This window comes from Vipera berus, assembly GCF_964194415.1.
Source record: "Vipera berus genome assembly, chromosome: 17".
Classification (NCBI taxonomy): Eukaryota; Metazoa; Chordata; class Lepidosauria; order Squamata; family Viperidae; genus Vipera; species Vipera berus.
Window position 1 is genome coordinate 3,758,851 of NC_138220.1, and position 16,257 is coordinate 3,775,107.

At 51.1% G+C, this 16,257-nt stretch overlaps 1 protein-coding gene across 9 annotated transcripts in view; it reads right to left on the minus strand.

Annotated features, from left to right (window-relative positions):
• Positions 1-16,257, minus strand: part of RERE (arginine-glutamic acid dipeptide repeats) — a 146,334-nt gene that overhangs the window by 91,871 nt on the left and 38,206 nt on the right. Inside the window, exons 1-2 of one of the 9 annotated variants that reach the window (XM_081341067.1) lie at positions 10,202-10,391; positions 10,104-10,149 (exon numbers count right to left, since the gene is read on the minus strand). The exons of 4 other annotated variants lie outside the window; for them this stretch is intronic. The gene's annotated coding sequence lies outside the window, so the exon portion shown is untranslated. Of the gene's footprint in view, positions 1-377; positions 1,269-2,984; positions 3,063-10,103; positions 10,150-10,201; positions 10,392-13,988; positions 14,111-16,257 lie in introns of those variants that run through there. 4 more of the 9 variants (XM_081341072.1, XM_081341074.1, XM_081341070.1 and 1 more) reach the window with 4 other exon arrangements.

A 16,257-nucleotide genomic window follows, 5' to 3' on the forward strand; every position in this document is an offset into this window, starting at 1 on the left:
TCTATCCCTGTCTATCCCAGTGTGAGCTGTTTTTGTCTGCAACATCCCAGCTGGCTGGGCAGCACAAACAGACCTTTGTGTTTTTTTTAATGGGCTACTGCATTAAGCACATTAAATATGATGCACTGTTGTGGGGGGGGGGGGGGGAAATCCATAGATGTATTTAAACTTAGTAATGACCCATATCAAGCTTTGCAACATTTCAAGCCCAATTTGGATAATTGTTCGGCAGCAAATTAGTAATCGGCCACTAATGATTAACTACGGTGAGCAAGCAAGGTGTTTAAAATGCGTGGTAAATAAGGATGGGAGGGAGGGAGGGAGGGGTGCAACTAGAGCTGGAACCCCAAAATCTTACTTTGAAGCTAAAATCTTACTTTGAAAAAAGAGGGGTGTTGTTGTTGTTTTGGCAGAATCATCCCAAACACAGGGGTAATTTTCACTCCACTATCCTTATAGACTAGGGGTCTTCAAACTTGGCCCTTTGATGACTTGTGGACGTCAACTCCCAGAATTCCTAAAAGGGCCAAGTTCGAAGACCCCCTTCTATATAGGGTGTCCTGTTCGAGCCGAGGGTTGGACTAGAAGATCTCCAGGGACCCTTCCACCTGTTTTTTCTCTGTTATCCTCGAGGTCTGGAGACTTCTCCTCAATTGGAGGTTGGATCGCCTTCTGTTAGGTTACTTCCCGTCCTGCCTCCCGGTGCTTTGGAGAATAGGTCGATCCCCTTCTCTGTGACAGCCCCTCAAATGTGGTCCTCAATCCACCATCCAACTATTTTCAGACCAAGCCTATTCAAGGTCACCAAAGGCTGCGCAATAGCCAAAAACCCCTCTCATCCTCTTGTCTTTGGGCCCATGAAACCCACCACCACCACCCTCTTATTTCCATATCCTGTCTCCACTTTTTGAGAAGACAACAAGAGCTGGGCAGCTTTGCCAAATTTGCTCCGAGACAAAAATAATAATAATAAAAAATAAGCCGTGTATTTCTCCCTCGGAAAGCTAAAGCCATTTATTTCTCAGCCTTCTCCCCTTAAACCATCAAGTCGTATGTTCTAGTGACGTCTCCCGCAAAGGAACAGGAGGAACAAATTAGCAAAATTGAAATGGAGAACGCTGCTTCCACGGGGCCCAGGGCTTTCTCCCCCCCCCCCCCGCCTCAAAAAAAAAAAAAAAGCTCTAACTACAAAAACCAACATCAACAAGGAAAACCACCCAATATTAAATCATAACACGGGTGCAGGGCGCTCCTGCGGGAAAGAAAAGAAATCTTGTTTGGAAGACTTAGCTCCCGGTGATCTATAAAGGGCTGCGGTTGCTACAAGGACGATCACCCGGGGACCGGATGCAGTCTCAAGCCCGCCGTGGGACGCACAGCGCTATTTCAAGGTGTTAAAGACAGCTCTGGAAATGAAAGAAATCCCCCCACCCCCACCCCGTGTCCTTTAGCATGGCTGGCTCAGGAATTCTGGGAGTTGAGGTCCACGAGTCATAAAAGAGGCCAAGGTTGCCTAGCCCTGCCCTAGACCTTTTCAGACCAATGGCTGTCCAGTCTCTTCTTAAAAACGACCAGTGTTGGGAGCATTCACCGCTTCTGGAGGCAGGTGGTTCCACTGGTTAACTTTTGCACAGGGGGGCTTTTGCACAGGTTCGCCTGGTGCGCCAGTTGCGTCCCTATCTGGACCGAGACGCCCTACGCACAGTCACTCATGCGCTTGTGACCTCCCGTTTGGACTACTGTAACGCTCTCTACATGGGGCTGCCCTTGAAGACCACTCGGAGGCTTCAACTGGTGCAGAATGCGGCTGCGCGAGTTGTAATGGGGGTTTCCCGATACTCCCATGTAACACCTCTACTCCGCGAGCTGCATTGGCTTCCGGTTGCCCTCCGGGTGAAATTCAAGGTGCTGGTTATTACCTATAAAGCCCTACATGGCCTGGGTCCGGGTTATTTGAGGGAACACCTGCTCCCGGCATCAAACGCCCTTCGCCCAGTGCGCTCCCACAGGGAGGGTCTGCTCAGGGTTCCGCCGGTGAGAGATTGCCGGCGGGTGACACCCAGGGATAGGGCCTTCTCTGTGGGAGCGCCTGCCCTCTGGAACCAGCTGCCGGTGGAGCTGAGGACTGCTCCCGACCTCCGATCATTCCGCCGGGGCCTGAAGACCTGGCTCTTTGAGCTCTCGGGCCCAGGCTGAGGAGAAAATTTTAACTGGGGTTTTTAGTGTACAGGGTGAATTTAATGCTTTTTAATTGGTTTTAACTTTTGTATGTTTTGATTTTTAATTCCCTGTAAACCGCCCTGAGTCCTCAGGGAAAGGGCGGTATACAAATGCAATTAAATAAAATAAATAAATAAACTTCAACCTATCCGTTCAAATCCAGTTATTTTGGAATGACCACCTGGAATCCTGATTTGAAGGGAAACAACAACAACAACAAGCTGGGAGATCTGAAACAGAGGTTTTATTCTACGGTGACCGCGATCCCTTTATAGCACTTTGCATCCCTGTTCACAAAGGCTACTTTATTTGACTCTGGGTGACAGTCATGATGCCCCACTGAACTACGGTTATTTATCTTAATGGGACAAAGAGCTGCTGTTCACACTTTGCCAGGGGAGGAAGGTCCACATGTGAAGAGAGACAAAGCTTTCTGTACCCCACAAGTGCCTGGGAGGAATCACAGCTTAGAAGAGCTTTTTGCACTCTAAAGCAGAAAGGGTGGCGGTGGTTCAGCCTCGCCAACCTTAAAGCTGCTGGACTTCAACTCCCAGAATTCCATCGCTGGCTACGGGAATACTATGCAGGCTTACAACGCTTCGCTGACTCGATCAAGGTTTTACCTCCCAGGAGTCCAGATGTTACGAGCGCAAGGTTTGCTATTTTAAGATTCAATTCTGCAGAGGGATCAGGGAACCCACCCCACCCTACTACGTGGAACGGCAGGAATGAAAGGAATGTGAGCAAAATTGTGTGCCACTGACTCTGTCTGGGTCAGAGTCGGCTCCTAGAGGTGGCTTCTTGGTTTCGTAGGGGTCCTCTTGGTCCACAAATCTTTCCTATCGCAGACCAGGTTCAAACGTTTTATCACTGAAAAACAATCCGGGGTTCATTCCGAACGTGGGGGGATTTCTCTCCCACCCACCCACCCGGCCCTGCCCAGAACAGCGGATTTCAGCAGATGACGAAGCCACAGGGAGACTCTCAAGACTTACAACCAGCAGATTAAGGCTGCTTATTCCTGTGTGAAATGGAGATCTGAGCCCCTCTTTCTAGCCTAGGCTGCAGGAATTAAAACAGAAGGAGAGGCATCTCCTCTGAGGGTGCAAAAAAAAAAGGCCCTAACAACAGGCCACAGGCTGCCTCCCAACCACGCTCCCTTGACTTGCGTGGAGAAAATGATGGGATCACACAAGAGCTGCTGGCACTTAAAATGAAACACATCCTTCCCGGCCCAGCGCACAACCTTTTGAACTTCTCTCAAGGCTGCCTGAGTGTTGTCGGCCTATGAGGCAATAGGAAAAGATTAGAGAGCGCAAATACACAAACACACACACACACATCTCTGCTTGTGCTTGGACCACCCCACCACCGGCACCACCAAACCAGCCAGAAGCCTCTAACATGTAGCATAAAACTGCATGTTTTACAGTTAGCCTTCGAATGGGAAGGAAGCAAGCTCGACGCTGGGATTGTTCTGAAATTTTGCTTTTCAATATTCGGCTCGGAACAGCTCGCCCAGACAAGGCATATGTATTAAAAGCCTCAGACAAAACACCCCACAGGTCCAAGAAGGGAGAGGAACTGGGGACAGACACATTTAGGAAAGGCACTGGGCCAGAAATCAGAGAGCTGAGTTCAAGTCTACAGCGAACCATATACATTCCTTCTCACCAGGATTATTATTTCCACCAAGGTAGTCAATACTGCCTGCACACTTTGAATTTTCATCACGCGCAATCCTTAAAACGGGGGGGGGGGGGGGGGAGAGGAAAAATTGCTCTCCTCCTTTAAGAAGAGCGTGCCAAGCAGGCGGCTGCCAATTTTCATGCAGTTATTCATATTTGTTTTATTATCCTCTGGAAGGCTAATCAGTCTCTGAACGATCCAATAAACTCAGCTTGCTCCTAATTCCCCTGCCAGGTATTTCTAGTCGATTTACTACACCCTAATCCCCAAATCGGTGGTTTTGGGATGTACCCAGTGACAGCCAAAGCTTACACACCAGGAGTACCAGAATGGCTCGATCAATCAAAGGATTATATCTCACGGAGAGAAAGGAGGAGGGGGGAGGGGGAGGAAGGAAGGAAGGAAGGAAGGAAGGGAGGGAGGGAGGGAGGGAGGGAGGGAGGGAGGGAGGGAGGGAAGGAACAGAGGGAGGGAGAGAGGGAGGGAAGGAAGGAAGGAACAGAGGGAAGGAGGGAGGGAAGGAAGGAAGGAAGGAAGGAAGGAAGGAAGGAAGGGAGGGAGGGAGGGAGGGAGGGAGGGAGGGAGGGAGGGACTACTTATAAAAACCCTCTAGGGGAACGTGCTGCCAGAAGTCCATCCCTCTTCCAAGTTGCCAAGGTTAGGAATCCCTGATTTAAGTGGAATAGGCCACTTCCTGAAGAGCTACAAAGATGATCAGGGGACTGGAGGCTAAAACATATAAGGAAACGGTTGCTGGAATTGGGTATGTCTAGTTTAATGAAGAAAAGGACGAGGGGGTACAGGATAGCAGCCTTCCAATCTCTCAGGGGCTGCCCTAAAGAAGAGGGAGTCGAGCTATTCTCCAAAGCGCCCGAAGGCAGGACAAGAAGCAACGGATGGAAACTCATCAAGGAGAGGAGCAACCTGGAACTAAGGAGAAGTTTCCTGACAGTGAGAACTATTAACCAGTGGAACTGCTTGCCTCCAGAAGTTGTGGATGCTCCATCACTGGAGGCTTTTAAGAAGAGAATGGACAGCCATTTGTCTGAAATAGGATAGGGTCTTCTGCTTGAGCAGAAGGCTGGACTAGAAGACCCCCGAGGTCCCTTCCACCTTTTATTATTATTGCTATTGTTATTATATAAGAAGAACTAAAATGTTCAAGATTCAGGAGAAAACCTTACAGCCACCAGCAAAGCAAGGAAGTCCTACGTTCCCCCCGTGAGGCGGCTTCAGCAGACCATCACGTCAACAAGCCTACTCTCTCCGAAGGGGCAAAGCATCCGCATATCCACCTTTTAGGGAACCTCGGCAGCCCTGAAAAGCTTGACAAGAACAATTTAGGCTGTTGTGTTTTAAAATTACAGTGATTTTCATAGAAGCGGCTAATCAGCATGAATCATTTCCTCTCCCCGCCCCCCCAGGGGTAGGGGGAAGATTTTAAAAAAAGAAAAAAATCGGTCTTACTTTGCCCCTTGAGGAAACCTGCAGTCATGTTGCTAATGTAGAATTTACCGCTCTCATTTTCCTTTTGCAAATGGTGGGAAGGATGGGGGGGAGGTGGAAGGATCCTCTCTCTCCCCCCCCTCCTCTCCCCGCTGACAGATGAGAAATTGTCCTTAATAATAAAAACAAACAGAAAGCCAAGTGTGTGACTCCGGCAGGCCAACCTCTGGGTGAGGGGCAAGGCCTTCCCTTGGCAGAGGAGGAAATAAAAACTGACTTGCAAGCAGCACTACGGAGATCAGCCGAGATCAGCCGCGTGGAGAAAAGGCGCAAATGGCTAAGGAAAGGTCAGAATTGAAAGGCTGTCAGGAGGAGGAGGAGGAGGAGGAGGAGGAGGAGGAGGAGGAGGAGGAGGAGGAGGAGGAGGAGAAGGAGAAGAAGAAGAAGAAGAAGAAGAAGAAGAGGAGGAGGAGGAGGAGGAGAAGAGGAAGAGGAAGAGGAGGAGGAGGAGGAGGAGGAGAAGGAGAAGGAGAAGGAGAAGAAGAAGAAGAAGAAGAAGAAGAAGAAGAAGAAGAAGAAGAAGAAGAAGAAGAAGAGGAGGAGGAGGAGGAGGAGGAGAAGGAGAAGAAGAGGAGGAGGAGGAGGAGGAGGAGGAGGAGGAGGAAGAAGAAGAGGAGGAGGAGGAGGAGGAGGAGGAGGAAGGAAAGAAACCCAGGAAAAAGATCCAAGTGGAGTTTATAACTGAAAATCCAGCGTTCTCTCAGCTTCTTGGGGGGGGCCCAGATGGACCACTTGCCATGTTATTTGAGAGGTGCTCTGGACAAGAATAAAAGTGGTGGTGGGGGAGGAATCCTGTCCTGCTCTTCCTTGATTCAATCTCTGGGTAAAGGGACATTTTTCGTGCATTAGAACACTTCCCCCTAAGTTATTAAAAAAAAATTATTATTTTTTTTTTTGAAAAAAGACCGCTGCCAAATACAGACACATCATTGCTGGCTCTCGTGAAAGCCCAGGGCCACGTATGCGGTTTCACCTCGCCCCCTCCGTATATTTAAAAAACAACAAAAAAAACCCTGACGTGCTGTTATCTTAAACTGAGTTTGCAAACCAGGATTTGCGAGGGAACCTGATTTGCACAGCTGCACATTACCATATAAAACCGTGGTTAACATCTTCAGGAACCCGGCTCTCCCAAAGTGCAAATCACCGAAGGGTAGCCCGTTTCTTAAAAGTGTCACACATGTAATTCTCAGCGATCCTATCAACCCATTCAGAGCGGGCCAGATTACAGAAGGGGCTTAACCCGCCCCCCCCCTCTCTCTCTCTCACACACACACACAGAGGTGTGAACGTGATTGTACAGCCCCACAGCCATCTTGCTGCCCAGTGTCTCCCTTAGCTCATTTTCACAGCTGAAAAGATTGCTGCCTGGCGATGCACCCCATTTCCCCCCCCCATACTTGGGTTTTAAGTCCTAACTGGGGTTTGGCAACCAGAATCTGCCTGAGGCGGCATTTTTCCACGATTATTCAATAACCGACTGGGGGGAAGGCACCCCTTTAAACTTCAGCCGCAAAGGCCCAAGAGCACGGCCTGACCGCCTGGCTCTCTCGGGCTTCGCATTTGTGCATTTTGAAATGTTACCTATCCAGGCATTTCCCCTTGGACATCGGGCAGCTCCTGGTGTCCCTAACGGCAAGCAGTTTGGCAACGGTGCCCTTCAAAGCCTCGGGCCGGAGCGTCGGGGCACCTGTTGCAAGTAAAAGTGACCTCTGATCAAAGCAGGAGACTTTGCTAACTTTCCAAGCTCTTGCAGGAGTCCTTGGATCGTACTGGATTTTGTTTGCTGCAGCCCCAAACCCAGCCATCTGATCCACAGGCACGTGTCCGTCCTCCAGGTCACGGGTTGTCCCAAAGGTGCTCCTTCCAAGAGGCAGCTGGACTTTATTCGTCTTTGAAGACGTTTCGCTTCTCATCATCCAAGAAGCTTTGCCTTCCAATGGAGGCAAAGTAGACCAGACCCCCCCCTCCTTCTGATAAGCCACATGACACCTTACAATAGGGACTCAAAGAAGAGAGAGGAGCCAGCCGCTTCCCAATGAGATCTACTTATAAGCCAAGCAATCAGAAGCTGTCATTTTGATTTTCGATAACTTACCCAGCGTGACTTAAAAGGCTAGATTACGGGGTTTTGTTATTTTTAAGAAGCTGCCTAAGCAGGGACCAACTTCCACACTCCCCACGCCTCTTAAATCAAGAACGCCTCCTCTGAATGGTTTATCTCTGGCTGTTGTTTGGGGATGCTACTACCCCCCCCTACACACACACACACAGCTGTACAACTAATCTAATACACAAGCAATTTCCAACCAAGATCACCCTCCTCTTCCTCCTCCGTTTATATTATTATTTTACTGAAGAGTTTATTCCTCTACTTTTTCTTCCGTTGGGAATCTCAACGCAGTTCCCGCACAGCCTCTGCGATTGGGCCCCGAGCAGCGTCAGTCATGTGGGCACAGAATGCTGGGAATGGTAGTCTAAAGACACAGGTTGGGGACAGCAGCTATTAACCATTACCCACAACCCCCTACACACACACACACACACACACTGCCTTTCCTCCTTTTCTCTCTCTGCTCTAGTTTCTGCAAAAAAAAAATCACTGTCAAATTAAAAACCCTTTCCTCGAGTGTGAAATAGAGGTGCGCACACCACCACAAAAGGCAAGAAGAGACAGCAGCGAATTCCAGACAGTCTTCGGATACTCTCAATTGCCAAAAGGGAAGCTAATATGTTTCGACACAACAGCTGTATGCATTGTTCCTTTCATTAAAATAAAAGGTTTTTCTTTTTTTTCCCTCCAGAACGCTCCAAGGAAGAACCAAAAAAAAAATGAGAAGAGCCCGGCGAAGGGGGTCCCCCTGGAAGCATCTGAGCAACCAATGCCCGGGGTCTGGAGTCAAAGCACACCCATCCTCCCCTGCCAAAAAGGGCAGTCCTCTCAACTAGGAGAAAGCAACACAAAGGAAGTGGCGGGAGGGAGGGATGACGTCAGCCCTCGCCTCAATTCATAAATGCTAACCACAGAAGCAGCAAATTGTGAACGGGCAAGCCAGATCAAAAAAAAAACAAAAAACCAACAACAACAACTGCAGGAGGAGCAGGAAGGCTGTGCCCACACACACACACACACACACACACACACACACACACACACACACACCCCTACCTACCCAGTGGGGCGAAAGCACTATAGCAATCCAAAATAGGAGTTCAAAAGGGGCCAGGGCACCGGGACTGGGACCCCCTAGGGCAGGGCTACAAGGCTGCGGGGTGACCCCCAAGGGGACGTGGGGAGAAAAGGGAAGGGGGTGTGACACGTGGAAGGGCTGTGCAGAATCTCTTGTGGTTTTTATATCAGACAGGCACCACACAAATGCAGAGTTGTGAGCTAATTACCAAGAGATCAATACCTCCTTCCCTTTGCCACTGGATTCTCCCACCCGCCCCCGCGGGGACTTTAAAAATCCGCTTAACTTCCTCTCCCAACAGGCACAAAAGAAATATACATATATTCTTAAAGTCTTTTTTTTTTTTTTTCTTTTTGGCTGCCTCCCACTAACACTCAAGAATTTTAACTTGGGGAAACGGAGAGCGTCAGAGTTAATTAGGCTGGAGAAGGAGAAGCCACTTTACTCAAACCTTGCCCTCTCTTCAAGGGGATCCCAGGCGCTTAACAAGTGTTTGCCTGGCATTCAAAGTCACATATGTTTGGAAGGAGGCCAACCTGAGCCCCCCCCCCCACACACACACTTCTCTTTCTCTCTCTCCCACACACACACACACACACACACACACACACAGATACACCAAAAAGGATCCCCAGGCCTTCTTCCCAGGAGCTTCAAACAAAATCCCAACTGCTTGGAAGAAAACGCCAGCCAGAGAGAGAGAGAGAGAGACCCAGCAAATGTTACAAAAGGGCCTTTTAGGCAACACACTAATTAAGCCACAAGCACACACAGAAGGCAGCCTAGGAGTTTCTGCTTCCCTTCTGCCAGGGGCAGGAAGAGGAGGGGGGGGGAGAAAGGGACCCCCAGCCCCAGGAACCCAACGTGAACTGTACAGAGATCATTCCTCCCGTTATGTCTTCATGATCTTTCTAAGTTGGGAGGGGGAGGGGAATGTTAGCCCCCTTTTCAAAGTTGTACTGGCCTTACTGGTGGTGGTGGGGGGGGGAGAAGCTCGGGCGGTCTCCCCAGGATTTGGAGATGGCTTAGGGAGATTCGTGTTCCTGGCTTGAAGCTGCTGGCCAAGAAAAGGGGCAGCGGGAGGCGGGGGGGGGGGGGGCAACACTGAGGTTTTTTTAATATTTTTTAAAAAAGGGGGGCTGTCAAATCAAGCTCTTGCACAGGCTTTTCTCAAGGCCACTTTGGACTGGTGTGTGTGTGTGTGTGTGTGTGTGTGTGTGTGAGAGAGAGAGAGGGGGGGGGTTGTTTAAAATTAAAATAAAAAAAAATCAATCCGGACGGCCTCTAGAGGGCAGCCTGCCTTCCGACCCGGCGGGGTCCCCGATTGCCGCCCCCCCACCCCTCCCGAACTTTGGAGGCTGTCAAGCACCCCCCACCCCCCCCAGCCCCGGCAAACACGTGCGGCGCCTCCAGGTAAACAGCCGCCCCCCCCGCCCGGCTAGGACCCCCGCCCGTCGCCCCCCCGCCCTGCCCAGCCCCGCGATCGCGCTCACTCACCCGGCCAGCCTCGGGACTTTCCGCGGGGCGCGGACGAGGCTCCCGGAGAAGCGTCGGGGGGGGGGGGCGAGGCGAGGGGAAGGGAAGGGAGAGGGGGCAGAAGGCAGCGATCGCGGCCGCGGCGCCCGCCTGACCCCGCCGGAGCTCGGGCGGGCTGGCTGGCTGGCTGCGTTCAGCCGGCCCGCGCGCTGCCCGCCGAGGGCGGAGGAAGAGGGCGAGCCAGCGGCAGAGAGAGAGAGAGGGAGAGAGGCGGGCGGGCGAGCAGGCAGGCAGGCGGCGAACAAAAGGAGGCCCCGGCTTCAACTGCAGCGCCGCGGCTGGGCCAGGCGAGAGGCGGACGGCCGGGAGGACGAGGCGGAGGAGCGGCCGGGCATCGCCGGCGCCGGAGGGCCAGCCACGCGGCCCGGAGGAGGAGGAGAAGAAGAAGAAGAAGAAGAAGAGGAGGAGGAGAAGAGGAGGAGAAGGAGAAGAAGAAGAGGAGGAGGAGGAGGAGGAGAAGAGGAGGAGGAGAGGAGGAGGAGGAGGAGGAGAAGAGGAGGAGAAGGAGAAGAAGAAGAGGAGGAGGAGGAGGAGAAGAGGAGGAGGAGAGGAGGAGGAGGAGGAGGAGAAGAGGAGGAGAAGGAGAAGAAGAAGAGGAGGAGGAGGAGGAGGAGAAGAGGAGGAGGAGAGGAGGAGGAGGAGGAGGAGAAGAGGAGGAGAAGGAGAAGAAGAAGAGGAGGAGGAGGAGGAGGAGAAGAGGAGGAGGAGAGGAGGAGGAGGAGGAGGAGAAGAGGAGGAGAAGGAGAAGAAGAAGAGGAGGAGGAGGAGAAGAGGAGGAGGAGAGGAGGAGGAGGAGGAGGAGAAGAAGAAGAGGAGGAGGAGGAGAAGAGGAGGAGAAGAAGAAGAGGAGGAGGAGAAGGAGAGGAGGAGGAGGAGAAGAGGAGGAGGAGGAGAGGAGGAGAAGGAGAAGGGGAGGAGGAGGAGGAGGAGGAGAAGAGGAGGAGAAGGAAGAAGAAGAGGAGGAGGAGGAGGAGGAGGAGAAGAGGAGGAGGAGAGGAGGAGGAGGAGGAGGAGAAGAGGAGGAGAAGGAGAAGAGGAGGAGGAGGAGAAGAGGAGGAGGAGAGGAGGAGGAGGAGGAGGAGAAGAGGAGGAGAAGGAGAAGAAGAAGAGGAGGAGGAGGAGGAGGAGAAGAGGAGGAGGAGAGGAGGAGGAGGAGGAGGAGAAGAGGAGGAGAAGGAGAAGAAGAAGAGGAGGAGGAGGAGGAGGAGAAGAGGAGGAGGAGAGGAGGAGGAGGAGGAGGAGAAGAGGAGGAGAAGGAGAAGAAGAAGAGGAGGAGGAGGAGAAGAGGAGGAGGAGAGGAGGAGGAGGAGGAGGAGAAGAAGAAGAGGAGGAGGAGGAGAAGAGGAGGAGAAGAAGAAGAGGAGGAGGAGAAGGAGAGGAGGAGGAGGAGAAGAGGAGGAGGAGGAGAGGAGGAGAAGGAGAAGGGGAGGAGGAGGAGGAGGAGAAGAGGAGGAGAAGGAAGAAGAAGAGGAGGAGGAGGAGGAGGAGGAGGAGGAGGAGAAGAAGAGGAGGAGGAGGAGGAGAAGGAGAAGGAGAAGAAGAAGAGGAGGAGGAGGAGGAGAAGAGGAGGAGGAGGAGAAGGAGAGGAGGAGGAGGAGGAGAAGAGGAGGAGGAGGAGGAGGAGGAGGAGAAGAGGAGGAGAAGGAGAAGAAGAAGAAGAGGAGGAGGAGAGGAGGAGGAGGAGGAGAAGAAGAGGAGGAGGAGGAGGAGAAGGAGAAGAAGAGGAGGAGGAGGAGGAGAAGAAGAGGAGGAGGAGGAGGAGAAGGAGAGGAGGAGGAGGAGAAGAGGAGGAGGAGGAGGAGGAGAAGAGGAGGAGAAGGAGAAGAAGAAGAGGAGGAGGAGAAGAGGAGGAGGAGAAGAGGAGGAGGACTGGGCTCCCCGCTCCGCTGCCTCCCCCCCCGCTGCCTCCCCCCCAGGTTTGGGGGGTCCCCGCCAGGCAGGTGGGCGGGAGGGGCAGCTCCAAGATCGGGGGGGGGGAGGGGGAGGGAGGGAAAGAGGGGAGGGGGCTGGAGAAGAGGGGAAGGAAGACCGTGGGATGCGCGGGGAGGGGAGGGGGGAAAGAGACCCCAGCGCCCCAAAGGATCATAAGCACGGGGGGGGGGGAGGGAAATAGGGGCACCCCGGTGCGCAGGCACGCACACCCCCACTGGTGCCAGCCCCTCTTTTCAGCAAAAGGGGATAAGAACAGCTTGGAAAGCTGGCGCAGCAAACCCCAAACCTCTGTGTGGCACGCACACCCATCACAACTCAACATCCCAATGAAGTAAGAGTTGGGACAGTTGTATTTTGGGGTTTTTTTGCAGCACAGAGAGGTTCAAAGGCTCTTCTGGACACCCCACAATTCTCCCTTAAGGCTTGGCACTCTGAATGCCAGCTACACCACCTTATTTGTTGCCTACCTAGACCTCGATTAGGGTGTGTGTGTGTCCCCCCCCAGCCCAAGGATCAAGGGGAAAAAAGGAACAAACCCTACTAACTACATTAGTGGTGGGCGAAACGGGCCAATGTTCCGCTTCGCCCCTCTCTGACACCCAGGATTCATTATTTGCTGCTAGGTAGCGTGGGGGTTTTTTTTTTTTTTTTGGTTCCTTTCAGAGGCGTTTCATGTTCAAGTCCGCCTTACTCCCATCCGAAACGGGCAACACTATGTCACTGTTAACCGCCCTGAGTCCTTAGGGAGAAGGGCGGTATACAGATCAAATAAATAATAATAATAATAATAATAATAATAATAATAATAATAATAATAATAATAATAATAATAATAATAATAATAATAACAACAACAACAACAACAATAACAACAAAGAAGCAGCTAAGTTACCCCACTCTCTACGCTGCCTGCTTGATGAAGACCACCTACCCAAGAAACACCTTTTGAGTTTTCTCACCCGAGGCGAACCAAGGCAGCAGTGGAAATCGGCTTCGCAAGGTTCAGCGACAGGAATGCGACACACACACACCACCTCCCCTAAAAAATTATTCGAGTTGAAGAACTCCCCTTTCCCTTTTTAAAAACTGCCCCCACCCCAGCCCGGCAAGCCACAGGAGGCCTAGCTAGCAGAGGTGAGTTATGCAAAATATGTATTTCCTCAACACTCTCCTAAAGTTTGCACAAGATAGTAACTAAAGCAAAAAGCAAAAAAAAAAAGGAAGAAGAATGAAAAACCTCCCCAGCCACATTAAGCAATGACTTCTCTTCCAAGGAAATAAATGAGAATGAAATTATCGTTTCCAAAGTCAGGGAGAAGGGGGAGGGAGGGAGACTGACCTGGGCCTAAAGCTACCCAGCCTTTAACCGCGACATCAAACTGACTTCCTTAACCCAGGAAATAGTTTGACCACATTTCTCCCTTCGGTTTAACCCGGGCAAAAGTGAAGGCGAGCTGAGCCAAACTGCTGAAGAAGTCAAGGAAGAATTGCGGAAATCACTGCCAAGGTCACCGCGACTTGGCAGGCTGGCACGGGGCCAGGATAAATGGGCCAGAGAAGGCCTAGAAAGCCAGCCTTTCTATTCTGGGTGAAAGAAACTGACAATCTCCTTTTTTTTTGGGGGGGGGGTGGCAACAAGAACACCAGAACAAGATTAGAAGAGTCGAAGTGACCGGCAGTTTTATATCAAAAGTATCCCCAGTTCATCATCTGACAAACCTTGATGAGAATTTTTCGTTGACACACGGACGCGCGCACAGCCTCCACACCTAACGTTCCCTTTTTCTGGAAGGTTTTTTATCAACTGCTTCTAGGGAGGATTCGATGGAGCTGAAGGACCCACACAGAATTTATTTTGGAAACTTACAAGAGGGCCTTTGTTGCCTTCAAGGCAGCTCGGAATGAAGATCTTACCTCTTTCTGGCTTTGGAGGTAGGGCGGGCAAGGAGAGAAGAGTGTGAACGCGCCAACCTGTGTTTACTTTGGTTCTCTGGTTTAAAGGGACCGCTGGCAGGCAGCCCCTTTCTCTCTTAATGCAAGTTTGCAGTAGTTACAACCTCATCGCTCCACAAGATCCAGACTTTTTATCTAAATGAGGCGAGGCTCTGTAATCAAGTGGAAAACATGAGGTATATTATAATTCCATGTTCCCAAGAAGCCTTGCCTCCACAAGGCCAACAGGAAGGAAACTAACCAGGATAAGCAACCGTAATATTATTGGGGTTATTAAAGAAAACAGACACAAAGCTCATAACTCACACAACATAAGGTTCTCTCCCCCCCCCCTCCCCCTCCCCGCTCAAAAGAGATCAACTCGGCCCTTCTCACGTGGACTCGGATTGTAAAAGGGCAGGGGAATATTTTAAACAAACCAACCACCACAACAACAAAAACCCTGAATGGCAGCAGGGAAATTACCAACTGGTCCCAGCACGAGAACCCACTGGGTTTTGTCTCCTACAAGCTGTGCAATGCTCAGAAGGGATCCCTGATGCTCTCTCTGAGCTCGGCTTTCTTTATCCCAACTAGATAAACATCATCAGTTGTAGGGTTCGGAAGCCACGGAACTGGGGCCACGGAACCAGGAAGCTGACAACGCGCCTAAGGATTTTGCAGAAGACGCAACCAGGCCGCATTGCTCATTAAAGTCCCCAGGTCCTCCGGGTTTGGGCAGAAGAAGTCCACTCAGCAAAACTGGACTGTTGCTGGCGGGGAGGGGGGGGTTACTCTGGGAGTTGAAGTCCCCACCTCTTAAAATGGCCACGGTTGGGAAACACTGCTCCTCATCAAGCCCAACACTTGGAGGCAAAGCTTATCTCCCCTTCTCCCGTATTTGACATTAAGGAAGGACAGATCTGCCCTTGCAAGCTGCCATAATGGCTTCTTTGGTCTTCAAAAGCCACTCTGAAGCCCGGGTGACCAGGAACGGATTCCCGCAGATGTGGATCCTAAGCTCCACCTTTCTGGAAGAAGCTAACCCACATCAACTCTACACACCCGGTGCCCCTCTCAGCCAGCCGTGGCCTGTGACCCGATCCCAGGCAGCCAGGAATCCAGTCCGCCTTTCCGCACAGCCTCCATTTATCAAAACAACCCTGTCATGTGGAGTACCATTAAAAGATAATGAAAGGAAGACAGAGGCATGGAGTTACAAGCAAAGCACTCAGCCTGCTTACAGGCCTGAGCACGCCGCCAAGTGAGCTGACATCTGACTTGATTATAAGCATTATAATTAAACGGAATACCTAGTTTTGAGTAACATTAAGGTTGTGACACAAACCAACAAAAGCTGGGGAAATTCTAAGTTAAGGCTTTGACACGCTGTCATTAACTCTCCCGCGATACGGCGGGGAAGGGAGCAGAGCAATTTGGAGTATAAGAGCACTTTGTGCATGTGCGAGTGAGCACAAATGGGTCCAAAGGAAACCTAAAGCGGCAAATTAATCTGGCATGGTGCTTCCCGCCCACCCACCCCCCCTTTCTCCATTTCCAACCTGGTCTTGCTGGGAAGATAAGCCTAACTGTGAGAGGGACCTTGGAATCCCAGTGGATGATCACTTAAATATGAGCCAGCCGTGTGCGGCGGCGGCCAAAAAAGCTAATACAATCCTTGATTGTGTAAACGGAGGCATAGAATCACGTGACATATTAATACCGCTTTATAAAGACTTAGTAAGACCACACCTGGAATACGGCATCCAGTTTTGGTCACCCCCTTTACAAAAATGGTGCTGAGACTTCGGGGAAAAATGCAAAGAGCAACTAGGATGATGAAAGGCCTGGAGACTAAAACAGAGGAAGAACGGGTTGCAGGATTTGGGTATGGCCAGTCTAAAGAAAAGAAGGACTTGGGTGTGTGTGTGTGTGTGTGTGTGTGTGTGTGACATGATAGCAGTGTTCCGGCGTTTTGAGAGGTTGACACAAAGAAGAGGGGGTCGACTTATTCTCCAAAGCACCAGAAGGCAGGACAAGAAACAACGGATGGAAACTAATCAAGGAGAGAAGCAACCCGGAACTAAGGAAAATCTTCCTAAAAGTAAGGACAATTAACCAGTGGAACAGCTGCCTTCAGAAATCGTGGGTGCTCCATCACTGGAGGTTTTTTAAGAAGAGACTGGACAGTCACTTATCTGAAATGGTATAGGGTCTCCTGCTGGAGCAGGGGGCTGGACTAGAAGACCCC